This window comes from Plecotus auritus (genome assembly GCF_963455305.1).
Source record: "Plecotus auritus genome assembly, chromosome: 1".
NCBI lineage: Eukaryota > Metazoa > Chordata > Mammalia > Chiroptera > Vespertilionidae > Plecotus > Plecotus auritus.
Genome location: NC_137770.1, coordinates 118,472,059 through 118,491,684, shown reverse-complemented (window position 1 = coordinate 118,491,684; position 19,626 = coordinate 118,472,059). Strand labels below are relative to the sequence as shown.

Genomic DNA, 19,626 nt, shown 5'->3' with positions numbered 1-19,626 from the left:
GGTTCAACATCTTTTCATATATCTATTGGCTGTTTGTATGTCTTCTTGGAAGAGGTGTATTTTTAGGTCCTCTGCCCACTTTTTGATTGGATTGTTTGGTGTTGAGTTTTATGAGTTCTTTATATATTTTGGAAATTAAACCTTTGTTGGAGCTACTGTTTGCAAATATCATCTCCTGTCTGGTTGGCTGCCTCTTTGTTTTGTTGTCCATTTCTTTTGCTGTGCATAAGCTTTCTAGTTTTATATAGTCCCATTCATTTATTTTTTACTTTACTTCCCTTGCCTTTGGGATCGAGTTCTTAAAATATTCTCTACGACCCAGGTACATAAGTTTGGTACCTATATTTTCTTCTATGTAACTTATTGTTTCGGGTTTTATATTTAGGTCTTTGATCCATTTTTAATTCCTTTTTGTACATGGGGACACACTGTAATCCAGGTTTATTCGTTTGCATGTGGCTTTCCAGTTTTCCTAGACCATTTATTGAAGAGACTATCTGTACTCCAGTGTACATTTCTGGCTCCTTTGTTGAAAATTATCTGTCCATATACTTGTAGTTTTATAGCTGGGCTCTCCCTCTCTATTTTGTTCCATTGATCTGTGTGTTTCTCTGCCAATACCATGCTGTTTTGATTATTGTAGTTCTGTAGTATAATTTGAAGCCAGGGAGCGTGCTTCTTTCTTTTTTTCTCAGGATTGCTTTGGCTATTTGGGGTCTTTTGTAGTTCATACAAATCTGATGATTTCTCATTCATTCTATTTCTTTAAAAAATGACATTGGGATTTTGATGGGGGTTGCATTAAATCTGTATATTGCTTCTATTCCTATTTTATTGAGTGTTTTCATCATAAATGAATGTTGTATCTTATCAAATGCTTTTTCTGCATCTATTGATGAGATCATATGATTTTTATACTTTATTTGGTAATGTGTATTATGTTGATTGATTTGCAAATATTGAACCATTCTTTTGCCCCTGGAATGAATCCCACTTGATCGTGATGTATTATTTTTTTGATGTACTGTTGTATTTGATTTGCTAGTATTTTATTTATAATTTTTGCATCTGTATTTATCAGGGATTTTGGTCTGGGTTTGTGCGTGTGTGTGTGTGTGTGTGTGTGGTCTTTGCCAGCTTTTGGTATCAGGTTTATATTGGCCTCATAGAATGTGTTAGGAAGTATTGCCTCTTCTTTAATTTTTTGGAAGAGTGTGAAAAAAATAGGTTTTATTTCTTCTTTGAACTCTCGGTAGAATTCACTGGTGAGGCCATCTGGTACTGAACTTTAGTTTTTTGGGAGGTTTTTGATGGTTGTTTCCATTTCCTCGCTGCTGATTGGTCTATTTAGATTTTCAATTCTTCATGATTTAGTCTAAGAAGGTTATTTCTAGGAACTTATCCATTTCTTCTAGGTTATTGAATGTGGCATGAAGTCTTTCATAATATTCTAGTACTAGTGGCCCGGTGCACGAAATTCATACATGGGTTGCGGGGGGGTTCCTCAGCCCAGCCTGCATCCTCTCCAATCTGAGACCCCTGTGGGATCAGGCCTAAATTGGCAGTCGGACAACCCCCTCGCAATCCGGGACTGCTGGCTCCTAACTGCTCACCTTCCTGCCTGCTTGATCACCCCTAACCACTCTGCCTGCTGGCCTGATTGCCCCCCAACTGGTCCCCTCTGCCGGCCTGCTCGCCCCCAACCGTCCCCCCCCCCACCGCCAGCCTGATCACCCCCAACTGCCTTCCCCTCCTGGCCTGATTACCCCTAACCGCCTCTGCCTCGGCCCCGCCACCATGGCTTTGTCCGGAAGGACGTCTGGAAGGTCTCATGGTCTAATTAGCATAGTACCCTTTTATTAATATAGATAGGATATGACATACTGCCATAACTATAACATATGTGCCAGTATTACTCTATGAGAATACATACTTCATGCGATAGGAAGGCATCTAATACATTACATTGTATATGTTGTAAGTAGCAGGAAATACTGTATTCATAGCAATAATATACACCCTGTGACTTCCCTTCCTGATTTGGAAACGGTTCCCCAGTTCTTTGAATGTTTCCTGTCCCCTAATGTATTTTTTTTTTTGTCATTCAGTGTAACTTTATTTACTCTTTATTGCACATGATTTGAGGTCTTTAATTTCTAACCACCAAAGATTCAAAGGACTATTTTTTCCATGGAGTTTAACATTAACATCAGTGAATTCATGTATTCATGTGTCTTTATTGTAAACATCTGAATTATTCACATTGTCATAGATCCTGAACTCATAAGCATGGACCATGCACAGGCTGGCAGCAAGCCAGGAAGCCACTCTGCAAGCAAACAGATACTCTGCATAAGGAGAAAAGTCATAGCACAACATTTAATGTCCAACCTGAGTCACCTCAGGATGTTATATATATTGACTTCTCAATTCATATAGTATCGGGAACTCAACTGCTTGGTTGGTGACGGGGTTGACCTGGTTTTGGGAGGATTATTCCTGAAATAATTAAGGAAAGGGGGGCTCAATCTTTCTTCTTGGTTGCTGGCTCCTCCCCAGCACCTTCATCTTTCTTCTCATCCTCAGCTTCTTGGGCATCTTCTCCTTCACCTTCACCTTCACCTCCTTCTTCGTCCTTTGCATCCTCAAATTCTTCCTTGGCACCTTCTTCCTCTTCCTCTCCTTCCTCTTCCTCAGCCACTTCCTTCTCCTTCTCCTCCTCTCCAGCTTCTCCTTCAGAAGGGGATTCATCCTTAGCTTCCTCGGCTTTTGCAGCCTCAATGGTCTCCTCCACCTCGATCTGCTCCTCCTGGACGTGGCTGGTGTATTAAGAAGGGAAGGAGCGAGCAGACATCAAGTAGGAGCTAGTCTGTAAACCACCGTAGGCAGATCGACCAAAGATCTGGGAACTCCGTGAGTAGCCGCTGGCTATGCTTCCCACACTGGTGAAACTGAGCTGGGTCTCCTCACCTTCCAAGAGTTTCCTGTAAGCTGCAATGTCAATGTTCAAAGCCACATTGAGGAGGTCCTGGTATTCTTTTAAATATCATGCCATTTCACTCTTTGTAGTTCTCAACTCATTTTCTAATTTGTTGATCGTGTCCTGCATAGCACTAACATCGGAGTTCTGCTTATCCTCCAGCTCTCACAGCTGCTTTCCCAGAGCTTCATTCATGCCCTGACATGGTTTGATCTCCAGGGTCTTGGCCTTGAGCAGGCGGCAGCTTTCAGACACCTCCTCCGTGGCGGCGCACACCCCATAGGTGTTCTTGGCAGTGCTCTTGGACAGCATGGTGAAACAGCTCTTGTACCATTCTTCTGCATTCTGCATGTTCTTGGCAGCCAGCTTCTCGTACTGGGCACGGATGTCCTTGAGCGAGGCAGAGAGGTCGGACTTGGAGAACATGTCCATCTCCACGGAGACCTGAGCGTACTGGATCTGTGCCTGCAACTCGGAGATCTCCTCTTCATGCACCTTCTTCAGAAAGGCAATTTAGTCCATCAGGCTGTCGATGCGAGCTCAGCGCCGGTGAGAACCACCTCTTCTGCACCTTTGCGCGCCTTCATCAGCCAGCCCTCTGCATCCTCATGGTTCAGCACCTCTTCCTGGTAGCATGCCTGCAGGTTGCTCCCAGTCCCTTCCAAGCCCTGGTGCCTGCTAACTGCCCACTGCCCTCACCTCACCAGGGACAGGGCACGGTGGGCCGGGGCACAGGCATCCCATTTTCATTAAAATGTTCAACCCCGGCCTGCTCCACCGGTGTCCGCAGGCGGCCCAGGGGCAGACAGTGATCCCAGAAAACCTAGCCACCCCTGCCTACCCAGGTCCCCGATAGCGACCTGGACCCTGCGGGCGGCATCAGGTGCTGCCCACCCTGCCTGCCCGGTCTCCGATCGCAGCCTGGACCCTGCGGGCGGCATCAGGCGCAGCCCGCCAGGCCTGCCCAACCCCGATGGCTGCCTGGACCCCGTGGGCGGCGTCAGGCGCAGCCCACCAGGCCTGCCTGGTTACCAGTGGCAGCCTGGACCCCGCAGGTGGCATCAGGCACAGCCCGCACGGCCTGCCTGGTCCCCGATGGCGGCCTGGACCCAGCAGGCGGCATCAGGCGCAGCCCGCCAGGCCTGCCCGACCCCGATGGCAGCCTGGACCCTGCGGGCGGCGTCAGGCGCTGCCTCCCTCCCCCGCCCCCACTGCCTGCCCGGTTACCGATGGCGGCCTGGACCCCGCGGGCGGCATCAGGCGCAGTCCACCTGTCCTGCCCAGTCCCCCATGGTGGCCTGAACCCCGCAGGTGGCGTCAGGCGCTGCCCACCCCTCCTGCATATGCGAACTTACCCTCCATCTTTGTTGGCTTAATTTGCATATCACTCCGGATTGGCTGTGGGTGTAGCGGAGGTACGGTCAATTAGCATTTTTCTCTTTTATTAGTGTAGATGATCCTTTGTATATCTGTGATGTCTGTGATGACTTCTGTCTGATTTCTGATTTTGTTTATATACGTCTTTTCCCTTTTTTTCCTTAGTGAATCTAACTGGGGGTTTGTCAATTTTATTGATTTTTTCAAAGAACCACTTCTTTGTTTACTTGATTTTTTTTTTTTTTGTATAGTCTTTTCTCCATTTCATTTAATACTGCTCTAATTTTTATTATTTCCTTTTTTTCTGCTGACTTTAGGTTGCCTTTGTTCTTTTTTTTCCTAGTACTTTAAGATGTGATGTTAGGTTGTTTACTTGGGATTTCTATTGTTTCTTGAAATAGGCTTGTTAGGATATTGTGAGCACCGCATCCATTTGTGGCTACAGTTCAAGGTCTGAAGAAGGGGCTGCACACAATGGATATACTAGACAAGAAATATAAAATTAGAAGGCATGGGGGAGCCAGGCGGAGACTTCACTCTAGTGGAAAAGCTCTCTGAATCTCCAGACCCATCAGCTTTTTTTTTTACTAGAATACAACATTTGCCCTTTAGCAAAGCAAACAGGCATATCAATGGTAAGGTTTAGTAAACAATAAAAGGATTATCAGGTTTGGGGATTGCCTGCAGCCATTCAGCCAGCAGCAGGCAATATTATGCTGATTTTCAGGACTTGCTGAATATCAAAGTCCATCAGCCTTCTAACAGACTTCTCGCATTTATATGTTAACTGCTTGTTGGTCTTAGCCTCTGACATGATATAAACTTCCCTCTTATTACTGCTTTCACTGCATCCCAGAGGTTTTGATATGTTGTCTTACCATTCTTATTTGTATCTGTATATATTTTGATCTCATCTTTTATTTCTTCTTTAACCGAGTCATTTTTTAATAGTATGTTGTTTAATCTCCATGTATTTGTGGGTTTCTTTACCTCTTTTTACACTTGATTTCTAATTTCAAGGCGGCATAGTCAGAAAATATGCTTGGATTAATTTCAACGTTTTTGAATTTGTTGATGCTAGTTATGATCTATCTTTGAGAATGTTCCATATGCCCTGGAGAGGAATGTGTGATCTTTTTAAAAAATCTTTTTGGTGACAGTATTATATATGTCCCCTTTTTTCCCCCATTGACTTCTTCCAGCCTGCCCCCACTCCCCACCCCAGGCGTTCACACCTATTGTCTGTGTCTATTGGTTAGGCATAAATGCATACTAATTCTTTAATTTATCTCTTTCCACCCACCAACACTCCCCCGCCTTTCTTCTGAGCTTCAACAGTCTGTTTCATGTTTCTGTGTCCCTGGATCTATTTTGTTAATCATTTATTATGTTCATTAGATTCCACATATAGTGAGATTATGTGATACTTATATTTCTCTGACTGGCTTAAGTCACTTAACATCAAATACTACACAGATGTAAAAAAGAAAGAACTCTTTTACCATTTGCAACAGCATGGATGGACCTGGGGAGTATTATGCTAAGAATGTATATCTGGTGTTCTGTGATAAAATGTTCTGTAAAGGTCAATTATGTCCATTTGGTCTAGTGTTTCATTTAAGGCCAATATTTCTTTATTGATTTTTTGATTGGCTGATCTGTCTAGAACTTTCAATGGAATGTTCTGTGAGTAGCTGTTTATTATATTTCGGTGCTTCCTGACTGGGTGCATATATATTAAGAAGTGTTATGTTTTCTTTTTTTTATTTTTTTTTATTGATTAAGGTATAACATATGTGTCCTTATTCCCTCATTGTCCCCCACCCCACTCCAGTTCATGCCCTCACCCCCCTGGTGTCTATGTCCATTGGTTATCCTTATATGCATGTATACAAGTCCTTTGGTTGACCTCTACTCCTTACCCCAACCCTCCCCTACCTTCCCTCTGAGGTTTGAGCATCTGATCAATGCTTCTTCTGTCTCTGGATCTGTTTTTGTTCATCAGTTTATATTGTTCATTATAATCAGCAAATGAGTGAGATCATGTGATATTTATCTTTCTCTGACTGACTTATTTCACTTAGCATAATGCTCTCCAGCTCCATCCATGCTGTTGCAAATGGTAGGAGTTCCTTCCTTTTTACAGCAGCATAGTATTCCATTATGTAGATGTACCACAGTTTTCTAATCCACTCATCTGCTAATTGGCACTTAGGCTGTTTCCAAATCTTCGCTATTGTAAATTGTGCTGCTATGAACATAGGGATGCATATATCCTTTCTGATTGGTGTTTCTAGTTTCTTGGGATATATTCTTAGAAGTGGGATCACTGGGTCAAATGGGAGTTCCATTTTTAGTTTTTTGAGGAAACTCCATACCGTTCTCCACAGTGGCTGCACCAGTCTGCATTCCCACCAGCAGTGCATGAGGGTTCCTTTTTCTCCACATCCTCACCAGCACTTGTCATTTGATGATTTGTTGATGATAGTCATTCTGACAGGTGTGAGATGGTACCTCATTGTCATTTGGATTTACATCTCTCGCATGATTAGTGTCTTTCAGCATGTTTTCATATGTCTCTTGGCCTTCCTTATGTCCTCTTTCGAAAAGTATCTATTTAGGTCCATTACTCATTTTTTGATTGGATTGTTTATCTCCCTTTTGTTAAGTTGTATGAGTTCCCTTTAAATGTTGGAGATTAAAACCTTATGGGAGATAACATTGGCAAATATGTTCTCCCATGGGCTTTCTTGTTGTTTTGTGGATGGTTTCTTTTGCTGTGCAGAAGCTTTTTATTTTGATGTAGTCCCATTTGTTTATTTTTTCTTTAGTTTCCATTGCCCTAGGAGCTGTATCGGTGAAGAAATTGCTTCGGCATATGTCTGAGATTTTGCTGCCTCTGGATTCCTCTAATATTTTTATTGTTTCTCATCATATGTTTAAGTTCTTTATCCATTTTGAGTTTATTTTTGTGTATGGTGTAAGTTGGTTGTCTAGTTTCATATTTTTCATGTATCTGTCCAATTTCCCAACACCATTTATTGAAGAGACTGTCTTGACTCCATTGTATGTTCATGCCTCCTTTGTCATATATTAATTGCACATAGTGGTTTGTGTCGATATCTGGATTCCCTGTTCTATTTCATTGGTCTAAATGTCTTGTTTTTATGCCAGTACCAGGCAGATTTGAGAACATTGGCTTTGTAATACAGCTTGAAATCTGGTATTGAGATCCCTCCTATGTGGTTCTTCTTTCTCAGGATTGCAGCAGCTATTCAGGTTCTTTTTTTATTCTAGATGAATTTTTGGAGAGTTTGTTCTAGGTCTGTGAGATATGCCGTTGGTATTTTAATGGGGAGTGCATTGAATCTATAGATTGCTTTGGGTAGTATGGACATTTTAATGATGTTGATTCTCCCAATCCATGATCATGGTATGCTCTTCCATCTATTTATGTCTTGCTCTATATCTTTTGTCAACGTCCTGTAGTTTTCTGAGTAGAGGTCTTTTACCTTCTTAGTTAAGTTTATTCCTAGGTATCTTATTTATTTTTTTTTTTTTTGGTGAATGGTAAATGGCATTGTTTCTTAATCTCTGTTTCTGTAAGTTCACTATTGATGTATAAAAATGCCATAGATTTCTTGGCCTTAATTTTGTATTCTGCTACATTGCTGATTTCATTTAATAAGTCTAATAATTTTTTGATGGAGTCTTTAGGGTTTTCTATGAACAGTATCATGTCATCTGTGAATAAAGACAATTTTACATCTTCTTTTCCATTTTAGATGCCATTTATTTCTTCTTCTTGTCTGATTGATGTGGCTAGCACTTCCAGTACTATGTTGAACAGGAGTGATTAAAGCGGGCATCCCTGTTTGTCCCTGTTTTTAGGGGAAATAGTTTTAGTTTTTGCCCATTGAGTATGATGTTGGCTATAGGTTTGTCATATAAGGCTTCTATTATGTTGAGGTATGATCCCTCTATTCCCACTTTGGTGAGAGTTTTTATCAGAAAGGGTTGTTGGACTTTGTCAAATGCCTTTTCTGCATCAATCGATATGATTATGTGATTTATGTCTCTCATTTTGTTTATATGATGTATCATGTTTATTGATTTGCAGATATTGTACCATCTTTGCATCCCTACAATAAATCTCACTTGGTCATGGAGTATGATCTTTCTAATGTAATGTTGGTTCCAGTTTGCTAGAATTTTGTTGAGGATTTTAGCATCTATGTTCATCAGGGATATTAGCCTGTAATTCTTTCTTTGTGGTGTCTTTATCTGGTTTTGGGATTAGGGTAATGCTGGCTTCATAGAAAGAGCTTGGAAGTGTGCCTTCCTCTTGAATTTTTTGGAAAAGTCTGAAAAGGATAGGTTTTAGTTCTTCTTTGAATGTTCTGTAAAACTACCCTGTGAAGCCATCTGGTCCAGGGCTTTTGTTTGCTGGAAACTTTTTGATTACTATTTCAATTTCATCAGTAATTATCGGCCTATTCAGGTATTTTGAATCTTCCTGATTGAGTTTTAGAAGCTTGTATTTTTCTAGGACTGTGTCCATTTCGTCGAGGTTGTCCACTTTGTTTGAGTAGAGTTGCTCATATTACATTTTTTACAATCTTTTGTATATCTGTGGGGTCAGTTGTTACTTCACCTATTTCATTTCTGTTTTTATTTATTTGGGCCCTCTCTCTTTATTTCTTGGTGAGCATGGCTAGTGGTTCATCAGTCTTATTTATCCTTTCAAAGAACCAGCTCTTGATTTCATTGATCTTTTGTATTGTTTTTTGGGTCTCTATGTTATTTACTTCTGCTCTGATATTTATTGTCTTCCTTCTCGTTAGGTGGGCTTTTCTTGTTGCTCTCTTTCTAATTCTTTAAGTTACACCGTTAGATAATTTATTACCATTTTTTCTTGTTTTTTGAGGTAGGCTTGTAGGGCTAGGAACTTCCCTCTCAGGACTGCTATCATTGTTTCCCAAAGATTTTGGATTGTTGTGTTTTCATTGTCATTTGTTTTCTTGATGCTTTTTATTTCTTCTTTGATCTCTTTGGTAACCCAATCATTGTTTAGTAGCATGCTATTTAGCCTCCAGGTGTTTGATTTTTTAAAATTGTTTTTATTGTAGTTGATTTCTAGTTTTATGCCATTGTGATCTGAGAAGATGCTTGATATGATTTCTATCTTCTTGAATTTGAAGAGACTTTGTTTGTGTCCTAATATGTGGTCTATCTTTGAAAATGACCCATGTGCACTTGAGAAGAATGTATATTCTGTGGCTTTGGGGTGAAATGTTATGAAGATATCAATTAAGTCCATCTGATCTAGGGAGTCATTTAGGACTAATGTTTCTTTGCTGATTTTTTGTTTAGAGGATTTGTCCAATGGTGATAGTGGGGTATTAAAGTCTCCTACTATGATTGTATTGCTGTCAGTCTCTCCTTTGATATCCTCCAGGAGTTGTTTTATGTATTTACGTGCTCCTGTATTGGGTGCATATATGTTTACCAGAGTTATTTCTTCTTGTTGGATTGTTCCCTTTATTATTATGAAGTGGCCTTCCTTATCTCTTGTTATGTCCTTCACTTTGAGATCTAATTTGTCAGATATCAGTATTGCTACCCCAGCTTTTTTTCATTTCCATTCACCTGCAAAACCTTTTTCTATCCCTTCACCCTTAGTCTATGTGCATCTTTTTTTCTGAGGTGGGTTTCTTGTAGACAGCAGATACATGGGTCGTGTTTTCTTAACCAATCCGTTATCCTATGTCTTTCGATTGGGGCATTTAATCCATTTACATTTAAAGTTATTATTGATAGGTACTTATTTGTCGCCATTTTTATTCTTTACCCCTGTGTTCCTTCTTTGTTTCCTATTTCTTTTTTTTTTTTTTTACAGCAAACACTTTAGCATTTCTTGCATTGTTGGTTTGGTAGTAATAAATTCCCTTAGTCCTTTTTTGTCTGTGTAGCTCCTGATTTCACCTTCAATTTTGATTGATAGCCTTGCTGGGTACAGTATTCTTGGATTCAGACCCTTCCTTTGCATGACTTTGTACATTTCATTCCATTCCCTTCTGGCCTGATGAGTTTCTTTTGAGAAATCAGTTGCTAGTCTGATGGGGGTTCCTTTGTAGCTAACTTTCTGTCTCTCTTTGGCCGCTTTTAAGATTCTTACTTTGTTGTTGGTGTTAGCCAATTTAATTATAGTGTGCCTTGGTGTCGATCTTTTGGGGTTCCTTTTGCTTGGGACTCTGTGAGCTTCTTGGATTTGTGTGGGTTTTTTCTTCCCTATATCAGGGAAGTTTTCTGTCATTATTTCTTCAAACAGGTTTTCTATTCCTTGCTCAGTTTCCTCTCCTTCTGGAACCCCTATTATGCGGATGTTGTTTTGTTTCCTGTTGCCCCAAAGTTCCCTTAGACTCTCCTCCTGATTTTTAATTTTTTTTTCTATAACCTGCTCTACTTGGGTATTTTTTCCTACCTTGTCTTCTAGCTCACTGATGCGGTCCTCTGCTTCTTCTCGTCTACTCTTGATGCTTTCTATTTTGTTCTTTACAGCAGCGATGTCATTTTTCATTTCTTCTTGTTTCTTCTGCATTTCCTCTTGGTTCTTACTCATATTGTCAAATTTGTCTTCCATTCTTTTCAGCCACCTCATGACCATTTCTCTGAATTCTTTCTCTGACAGGTTGCTTGCCTCCATTTCATTTACTTCCTTTTCTGGTGATGCCTGCTTTTCTTTCATATGCGGGTTGTTTCTTTGTCTCCTCTGGGTGTCTGGTTATGTAGTTCTCTCTCTCCTGCGTTGATTTAAAGGAACAAAATACAACACAACCAGGTACAACACACAAGGCACTGAACAGAAATGTATTCACAATATTAATAACCCCAAATAAAAGTGACCACCAGAGAAAGGCAAATTAGGGGATAGGAGAGAAAGAATAGAAAAAAAAAAAGAAAGAAAGAAATGAGTGCCAAAATGAAATTGGGAAAAGGAGGAAAAAAAGTAAGAGAGAAAAGAAAGAGAATAAGAAAGAAAAGGGGAACAAACTATATATATGGGGAGAAAACTCCCATAGAATAGCCAGTAATCTCAGCAAATGCCAGCAACAAGTATCTGGAGATGAATACAAACTACAAACAACAACTAATATCAAGAGAGGCTAGGGAAAATAGAAGCAAAAAAAAAAAAGAATAAGCAAACCAATCTCACAAACAAGCATAAAAAATCGATATAATCAACATTCAAGCAAACAACAACATAAGGACAGAGAGAAAACAATTTTTTGGACAGTGAAGACTAGAGAAGAGAGTTGTATGAACTCGGAGTAGGGGACTGGAAATTAGATATATAAGTAGGGTGAAATTTTAACGGGGTAAAAAGAAAGAATAGGGAAAATCTAAAGCAGGAGAAGATAAGAGAAACAGGACAACAAAAGGGGAAAAGTTAGGAAGAGAGTGATGGTATAAAGGTAGAGTTGAGATAGAGTAGAATGATGCTAAAGGAAAGATTAAAATAGAATGTAGGACACTAATCCCAAAGTCAAATAAAGAGAAAATAAAATGATACTTTTAAAAAAAAAAAAGTAAAATAGTAGTAGTAATAATTCTAATTGAAAATAAAAATGTCGTAATTAAAACGGTAAAATCAAGTGAGGAAAAAAGAAAAAAGTTAGTAAAAGTTAGTTTCTTAAGTAAAACATGAAAAAAAATAAAAATAAAATGTGCAGTAGTGAAGGTCATTCACTTCCTCTAGTGTTCTGTTTGGCACGCCTGTTTTCCAGTCAGGACAGTATTGCAGTTCCCTGCGTTCCACTGCTCCTCAGTGTTGTAAGCCAGTCCTGATTTTTAACCAGGCAGTGTGTCTTACTCTCTTGTATTCCTTTATTTGTGATTACACAAGAGTCAATATGTGATTCAACCCTTGGGTTGCAGTGTTTCTGGATTGATCTCCAGGTCTATAGGTCCTCTCTAGCCTGTGCTTAGATCCTGCTTTCCCTTTGGCACTCAATACCGGTTTGTGGAAGTGGGCTGCCCAAGAGCTGGTTCTCCAACGTTCACTTCCCGCTCTGATCCCCAGGTTCCAGAAAAACAACTTTCCCCTGCAGTCTCCTAGGGTGTCCCCAACTGGGTGATCCCATGCACTGGGTTCAGCAATCAGAAGCAAGGATTTAAAGAGGAGAAAGCGCATGTGTGCAAACTCCGATGCTGCGCGCAAGTCTGCGCAGTCCTTCCTTTCCTCTCCCCACCCCACCCCCGCCCATGTCCAAGCAGCCGGCACACTTTTAAAATTTTTAGGCTGTCCTTCTGCGTCAGATCAAAATGGGTTGCTTTTTAGAGATCCCCTCTGTTAGCAGCTCTGAGGACCCCCTTCCACATTCATGGATCACGCCAGCCCCAACAGCCACGGATTTTTCTAGGCGCAGACTTTCCCCGGTCCTCCAGCTCCTGCAGTGAGCGCATTTCTCTGTCCTGCCGGGACCAGAGACCTCATCTTATTTCAGGTGAAATCTAACCTTTCCGTGGTGGAGTGTAGAGCTCCTTTGAATCCGTGTGGTTGCGCCAATTGGGGACCCGTGCTCTGGGGTTCGCAGCTGTTCGGTGGGTGCCACAGTTGTAGATTTTCAGGCTTCCGATAACATCCACTTTCCCCTTCAAGATGGCGCGGTCTCCACGTCTGAGCTGGTGGCTCCGGGAGAGGACCCAGGAGTAGTGGGGGCTGCCCAGTCAGGGGAGCCCCGTCCAGCAGTCCCCCACCTTCTCCTGGAGTATAGCTGTCCCTTAACTCACCAACAGACCCTCCCCATGTGATCCTCAGCTGTTCTTTCTATCTGCTCCGGGACAAGGCTTGGGACACGTCTGTCTATTCCGCTGCCATTTTTTTTTTTATTTGTCATCATTTTTATTCTTAATGTTTGTGTTCCTTCTTGCCTTTCTTTTTTACTTTTTACAGCAGTCCCATTAGCATTTCTTGCATTGCCTTTTTTGTCTCTGAAGCTGATGATTCCACCTTCAATTTTGAATGATAACTTTGATGGGTATAGTGTTCTTAGATTCAGAACCTTGCTTTGAACTTTGTATATTTCATTCCATTCCCTTCTGGCCTAGTGTTTCTGTTGAGAAATCAGTTGATATTCTAATGGTAGATCCCTTATAGGTAACTTTCTGTCTCTCTCTGGCAGCTTTTAAGATTCTTACTTTGTTGTTTATATTTGCCAATTTAATTATGGTGTGTCTTGCTGTTGGTCTTTTTGGATTCATTTTGTTTGGGACTCTATGTGCTTCTTGGACTTGTGTGGTTTTTTTCTTGCCAATATTGGGGAAGTTTTCTGTCATTATTTCTTCAAACAGGTTTTCTATTCCTTGTTCAGTTTCCTCTTCTTCTGGTACCCCTATTCGGATGTTGTTTCATTTTGTGTTGTCCCAAATCTCCCTTAGGCTCTCCTCTTGCTTTTTAAATTTTCTTTCCAGTTGTTGCTGTGTTTGTGTGTTTTTTTCCTACCTTGTCTTCTAATTTGCTGGTACGGTCCTCAGCCTCTTCTAGTCCACTGTTTAAGGCTTCCATTGTGTTCTTTATTGCGGCTATGTCATTCTTTATTTCCTCTTGGTTCCTTTTTATGTTGGTGACATTCTCATTAAGCTCCTTATAATTCTCATTGAGTTGTGTGTATTTGTCATCCAGCCATTTCAGCATCCTTATAACCATTACTCTGAATTCTTTCTATGACATGTTGCTTGCCTCCATTTTATTTAATTCCCTTTCTGGTGAATCCTCTTTTTCTTTCCTTTGCGGGTTGTTTTTTTGTCTCCCCATTTTTTGCTGTAACGTTTTAATTGTTTCTGTTTCTTAGATCCAACTGCTTTGCTACCCAGGTTCTTTCAGGTGCGGTCTCAGGTCTCCTGGGCTTGGTGATCTATTGGAGCTCCCTATTTGAGCTATTTGGTTTCTCTTGATGTAGTTATATCTTGAATGTTAGTTACTTATTCGTGGGTGAATTCTTGTCTTGGGTTGGCAATGTGATTCATCCATGGCTTTGTTATGCAAGCTTTTTTTGGATGTGATTGTGGTTCCAGCTCTTGTTGAAAAGGTTGTCTGAGGTCTCACTGGTATGTGCTCACTGTGGGTTCCCAGAGTCCACGGCCTGGGAGGAAGGAGTCTTCGGGCCTGATGCTCAGGTACTGTAGCTTTGTCCAATGTGGTGGGACTCTTGCTGAATTACCATCACTCTGCACCTCACTACGAGGGGCCCAGGGCCCGTAACACTGGGGGGTGGCTGTCTCGTAGTCTGTGGTTGAGGCATTGGGACTCTGGCAAAAGTGATTTCCCTCTCTGAATCACGAGGGAGTTCAGGATCCAGCAGCTGGGGATGTGGGAATCTTGGTATCTGTGGCTGAAACAATGTGACCTTGTCTGGGGAGGCAAGTCCTCAGTAATTCATCAAGCTGTGCAGAGGTAGGTTGCCGGGAGAGGGATGTCATGGCTCCTACTTATGGAGTCATGTGTCCTTGGTTGGAGAGGCACATACCCATTGGCAGCACACACAGGGGCCCAGGATCCATCTGCAATGGGTTTATGCTCGTGCGGCCCACATGGTGAATCGGAGCGATTGTGGTGTGCCACCAGCCCTTTGAAGGGAGAAGTCCCAGTTTCTGCTTCGGGGGATATGTGCCCTTGGTTGGATACATGCACCCAGTGCCTGCATACAGAGGCACCCTGGAGCCATCTGCTGGGGCAGTGGGCTTAGGGGACCCTTGTGCTGGAGCAGCACTACCGCAGGGTCTGGATGTGAGCAGCTGGGGTTGTGCCTTGCAGTGGCTCAGAGAAGCACCCAAGGGCCGCCTGCCAGGGCATTGGGATCAGGGGGTTTGTGCACTGGATCGGTGTGACTGCAGTGACTGGAGGTTGACAGCTGAGGAGGGGGAAGTCTGAGTTTCTGCTGCGGGGCCTTGAGCCCTTGGTTGGATACCAGTGCACCTAGTAGCAGCTCACAGAGGCACCTGGGAGTTGCCTGCTGGGGCAGTGTCCTCAGGGTGCCTGCATGCCGAAACCACGCAACGTGGTGTCTGATGTCTGTGGGTCGGCAAACGGGAAGGGGGAAGTCCAAATTTCTACTGTCGGGGCCGTGCGCCCTTGTTTGGATATGAGCACACCCAGCCAGAGCTCAAGGAGGCACCCAGGAGCCTCCTATAGGGACAGTGGGTTCAGTAGGCACAACTACAGTGTCCAGAGGTCAGCAGCCAAGTAGGGGGATGTCCCAATTTTTGGTGCCTTACGTCCTTAGTTGAAATAGCTCATGTCCAGCGGGGGCTCACAGAGGCACCCAGGAGCCGCCTTTGGGGTGGTGGGCTCAGGAGGCCTGCACACTGGAAAAGCATGACTGTGGTGTCCTGAGGTCGGCAGCTGTGAAGTGGTAAGACTCAAGTTTTTGCTCCTGCATCCTTGGTTGAATTCGCGTGCGCCCAGAGGTGCTCCATGGCCATTTGCCAGGCAGTGCACTTAGAGAAGCCCTTGAGCTGAAGCCTCGTGACTGAGGTGTCTGTGGGCAGGTAGCCAGGGGTGGGGGAAGTCCGAATTTCTACTGCTGGAGGCCTTGTGCTCTTGGTTGGGTTTGCGCACCCAGTGGTAGCTCACAGCTCACAGAGGCATCCGGGGTCCGTTTGCCAGGGTGGCGCACTCACACACTCAGAGGGGCCCTGGTGATGAAGCCTCATGACCAAGATGTCTGTGGGCAGGTATCCGGAAAGGGGGAATTCAGAATTTCTACTGCTGGGGGCCTTATGCCCTTGGTTGGGTTCGCGTGAGCCCCATAGCAGCATGCTCACACACTCAGAGGGGCCCTGGCAATGAAGCTGAGTGGCTGAGAAGTCTGTGGGCAGGTATCCAGGAAGGGCTAATTCAGAATTTCTACTGCAGGGCAGTATGCCCTTGTTTGGATAAGAGGGTGCCCAGCGGGGTCGCACAGAGGCACCCAAGAGCCGCCTTTGCGTCCTTGGGCTCTCGAGGCCTGCACGCTAGAAAAGCGCGCGACTGTGGTGTCCAGAGGTAGGCAGCTATGAAGTGGGAAAACTCAGTTTTTGCTGCTGAGCCCTTGGTTGAATTCGCACATGCTCAGTGGTGGCTCACATAGGTACCCCGGGACTGATTGCCAGGGAACTGCACTCAGATAGGCCCTTGCACTGAAGCCACATGACTTGAGGTGTCTGTGGGCAGGCAGCCGGGAATGGGGGAAGTCTGAATTTTTACTGTCAGGGGCTTTGTGCCTTTGGTTGGGTTCACACGCGCCCAGTGGCAGTGCATTCGTGCACTCAGAGTGGCCCTGGCACTGAAACTGCACCACCCAGGTGTCTGTGGGCAGGTATTCAGGAAGGGGGAATTCAGAATTTCTACTGCAGGGGCAATGAGCCCTTGTTTGGATAGGAGCATGCCCAGCAGCAGCACCCAAAAGCAGCCTGTGGGGTGTTGGGCTCGGGAGGCCTGTATCCTTGAAAAGTGTGACTGTGGCATCAGGAGGTCAGCCACTGGGGAGGAGGGAAGTCGCACTTTCTGCTGCGGGAGTGTGCACCTTTGGAGGTGGAGGTCCTAGGGGTCTAAAGGTCTGTGGTGCAGCAGGATTTTGGCTGGAGTGGCAGCAGGATTTTGGCTGGAGTGGCTGCAGGGTCACAGGCAGTGTCCAAGGTCTGTCTGGGTGGTGGTGTTGATGAGTTCCTAGAAGCAGCTGTTCTCCCCTTCAAGATGGTGTGCGCTCTGTGCCCTAGCCCCACAGCCCAGGGCCTGCCCGCAGCAGTGGTAGGTGCTCTCTGTCCAGGAGAGCCTGGTCTGCCAGCCCCTGCTGCTCCTGCCGGATTTAACTGTCCCTCACTCACTCACACACAAACCACGCACATCCACACACTTTCCTTTCACCCCCTCACTCACTCGCACCCTCTCCTTCACCTCCGTCCTGCCCACTGCCATCTTCCGCCCCCTCAGTGTTATGTTTTCTTGATGTAGTGTTCCCTTTATTATAAAGTGTCCATCTTTTTCTCTTGTTATCTTGAAATCTGTTTTGTCAGATATAAGTGTGGGTACACCTACTTTTTTTGTGGATATTATTTGCTTGGAGAATTATTTTCCACCCTTTACTTTGAATCTACCTTTGCTTTGCTGCTTAGATATGTTTCTTGAGGGCGGCATATGGTTGGGTTTGGGTTTTGATCCACTCTGTTACTCTGTGCCACTTTACTGGTAAATTCAGACCATTAACATTTAGGGCAAGTATTGTTGTATGAGGATTTCCTATAGCTATTTTATCTTTTGTTTTCTGGTAGCTCTGTACCTCCATTGGTTCTTTTTCTTTATGCTTCTATCTTTTGTTTTTGTTTGGTAGTATTTCACTCATCTTTTCTCTTTTTTAAGCTATATGTCCTGTTTGGGGGATTTTTGTTGTGTGGTTGACATTAGGTTTATAAAAAATGAAGTTGCTTATATACTGTAGTTTTTTTTCCCATTTGAGTGCATCTGATCTTCATCTTCCTTTGCCAGTTCAGACCTTCCTACCTTCCCCTTGTATGTTTTTGTTGTCACAAATTATCCCTATTTATGCTGTAAGTTTTTTTATTATCTTACTTGTAGTGTTGTGACTTTATGTTCTTTGTTTCAGGTAGAATAAGTTCCTTGAGTATTTCCTGGAATGGAGGTTTTCTGGTGATAAAATCCCTCAGCTTCTATATATCTTGGAACATCCTTATTTCTCTTTCATATTTAAAGGATAATTTTGCTGGTATATTATTTGTGGCAGGTAATTTCTCTCTTTCAGATGCTTGAATATTTGGTTCCACTCTATTCTGTCTTGCAGAGTTCCTGATGAGAAGTCAGATGAGATTCTGATGGGTTTTCCTGTATAGGTCACTTCCTTCTTTTCTTTAGCTGCTTTGAGGATTTTTTTTTGTCACTAATTTGTGTGGGGTTTCTTTTATTATTATTATCTAAAGTTTTACATATGTCTCCTTTTTCCCCAATTGACCTCCCATCCCAAGTCCCCACCACCCCAGTGTCTGTGTCCATTGGTTATGCTAATATGCATGCATACACATTCTTTGGTTGCTCTCTAATTCCCCTTCTCCCCTACCATTTGTCTCTAGATCGATCTATTCTTGTTTATCAAATTATGTTGATCATACCACATATGAGTGAGATCATGTAATATTTATATTACTCCGACTGGCTTATTTCGCTTAGCATAATGTTCTCCAATTCCAACCATGTAGTTGCAAATGTTAAAAGTTCCTTCCTTTTTACTGCAGCATAGTATTCCATTGTGTAGATGTACCAAAGTTTTTTAATCCACTCATCTGCTAATGGGCACTTAGGCTGTTTCCAAATCTTAGCTATGGTGAATTGTGCTGATATGAACAAACGGGTGCATATATCCTTTCTGATTGGTGTTTCTGGTTTCTTGGGATATAGTCCTAGGAGTGGGATTACTGGGTCAAATGGGAGTTCCATTTTTAGTTTTTTGAGGAAACTCCATGCTGTCTTCCACAGTGGCTGAACCAGTCTGCATTCCCACCAGCAGTGCACGAGGGTTCATTTTTCTCCGAATCCTCGACAGCACTTGTAGTTTGTTGATTTGATGATAGCCATTCTGACAGGTGTGAGATGGTATCTCGTTGTTTTGATTTGCATCTTTTAGATGATTAGTGACTTTGAGTATGTCTCTCGGCCTTCTGTATGTCCTCTTTCGAAAAGTGTCTATTTACATCCTTTGACCATGTTTTGATTGGATCATTTATCTTCCTTAATGTTAAGTTGCATGAGTTATCTGTAAATTTTGGAGATTGAGCACTTATCGGAAATATCATTGGTAAATGTGTTCTCCCATGCAGTGGACTTTCTTGTTGTTTTGTTGATGGTTTCTTTTGCTGTGCAGAAGCTTTTTATTTTGATGTAGTCCCATTTGTATATTTTCTCCTTAGTCTCCATTGCCGTAGGAGCTGTGTCTGTAAAGATATTGCTACAACATATGTCGGCTATTTTGCTGCCTATGGAGTCTTGTAGGATTTTTATGGTTTTCTATCTTACATTCAAGTTCTTTATCCATTTTTAGTTTGTTTTTGTGTATGGTATAAGTTGGTGATCTGGTTTCATTTTTTTTTTTTCATATATCTGTCCAAATTTCCCAGCACCATTTATTAAAGAGACTCTTTTGACTCCATTGTATGCTCTTGCTTCCTTTGTCAAATATTAATTGAGCATAATGGCTTGGGTCGATTTCTGGGTTCTCTGT

General features: G+C 42.7%; 1 protein-coding gene and 1 pseudogene across 15 annotated transcripts in view; one reads left to right on the top strand and one right to left on the bottom strand.

Moving 5' to 3' along the window:
- NEO1 (neogenin 1) overlaps window positions 1-19,626 on the top strand; it is a 352,200-nt gene that overhangs the window by 279,618 nt on the left and 52,956 nt on the right. The window lies entirely within an intron of this gene.
- On the bottom strand, window positions 2,525-4,237 carry LOC308254385 (neurofilament light polypeptide-like; annotated as a pseudogene). The gene is made up of 2 exons: window positions 4,208-4,237; window positions 2,525-3,618 (listed from the first exon to the last, which is right to left on the bottom strand). The product of its transcript is annotated as a neurofilament light polypeptide-like (transcript).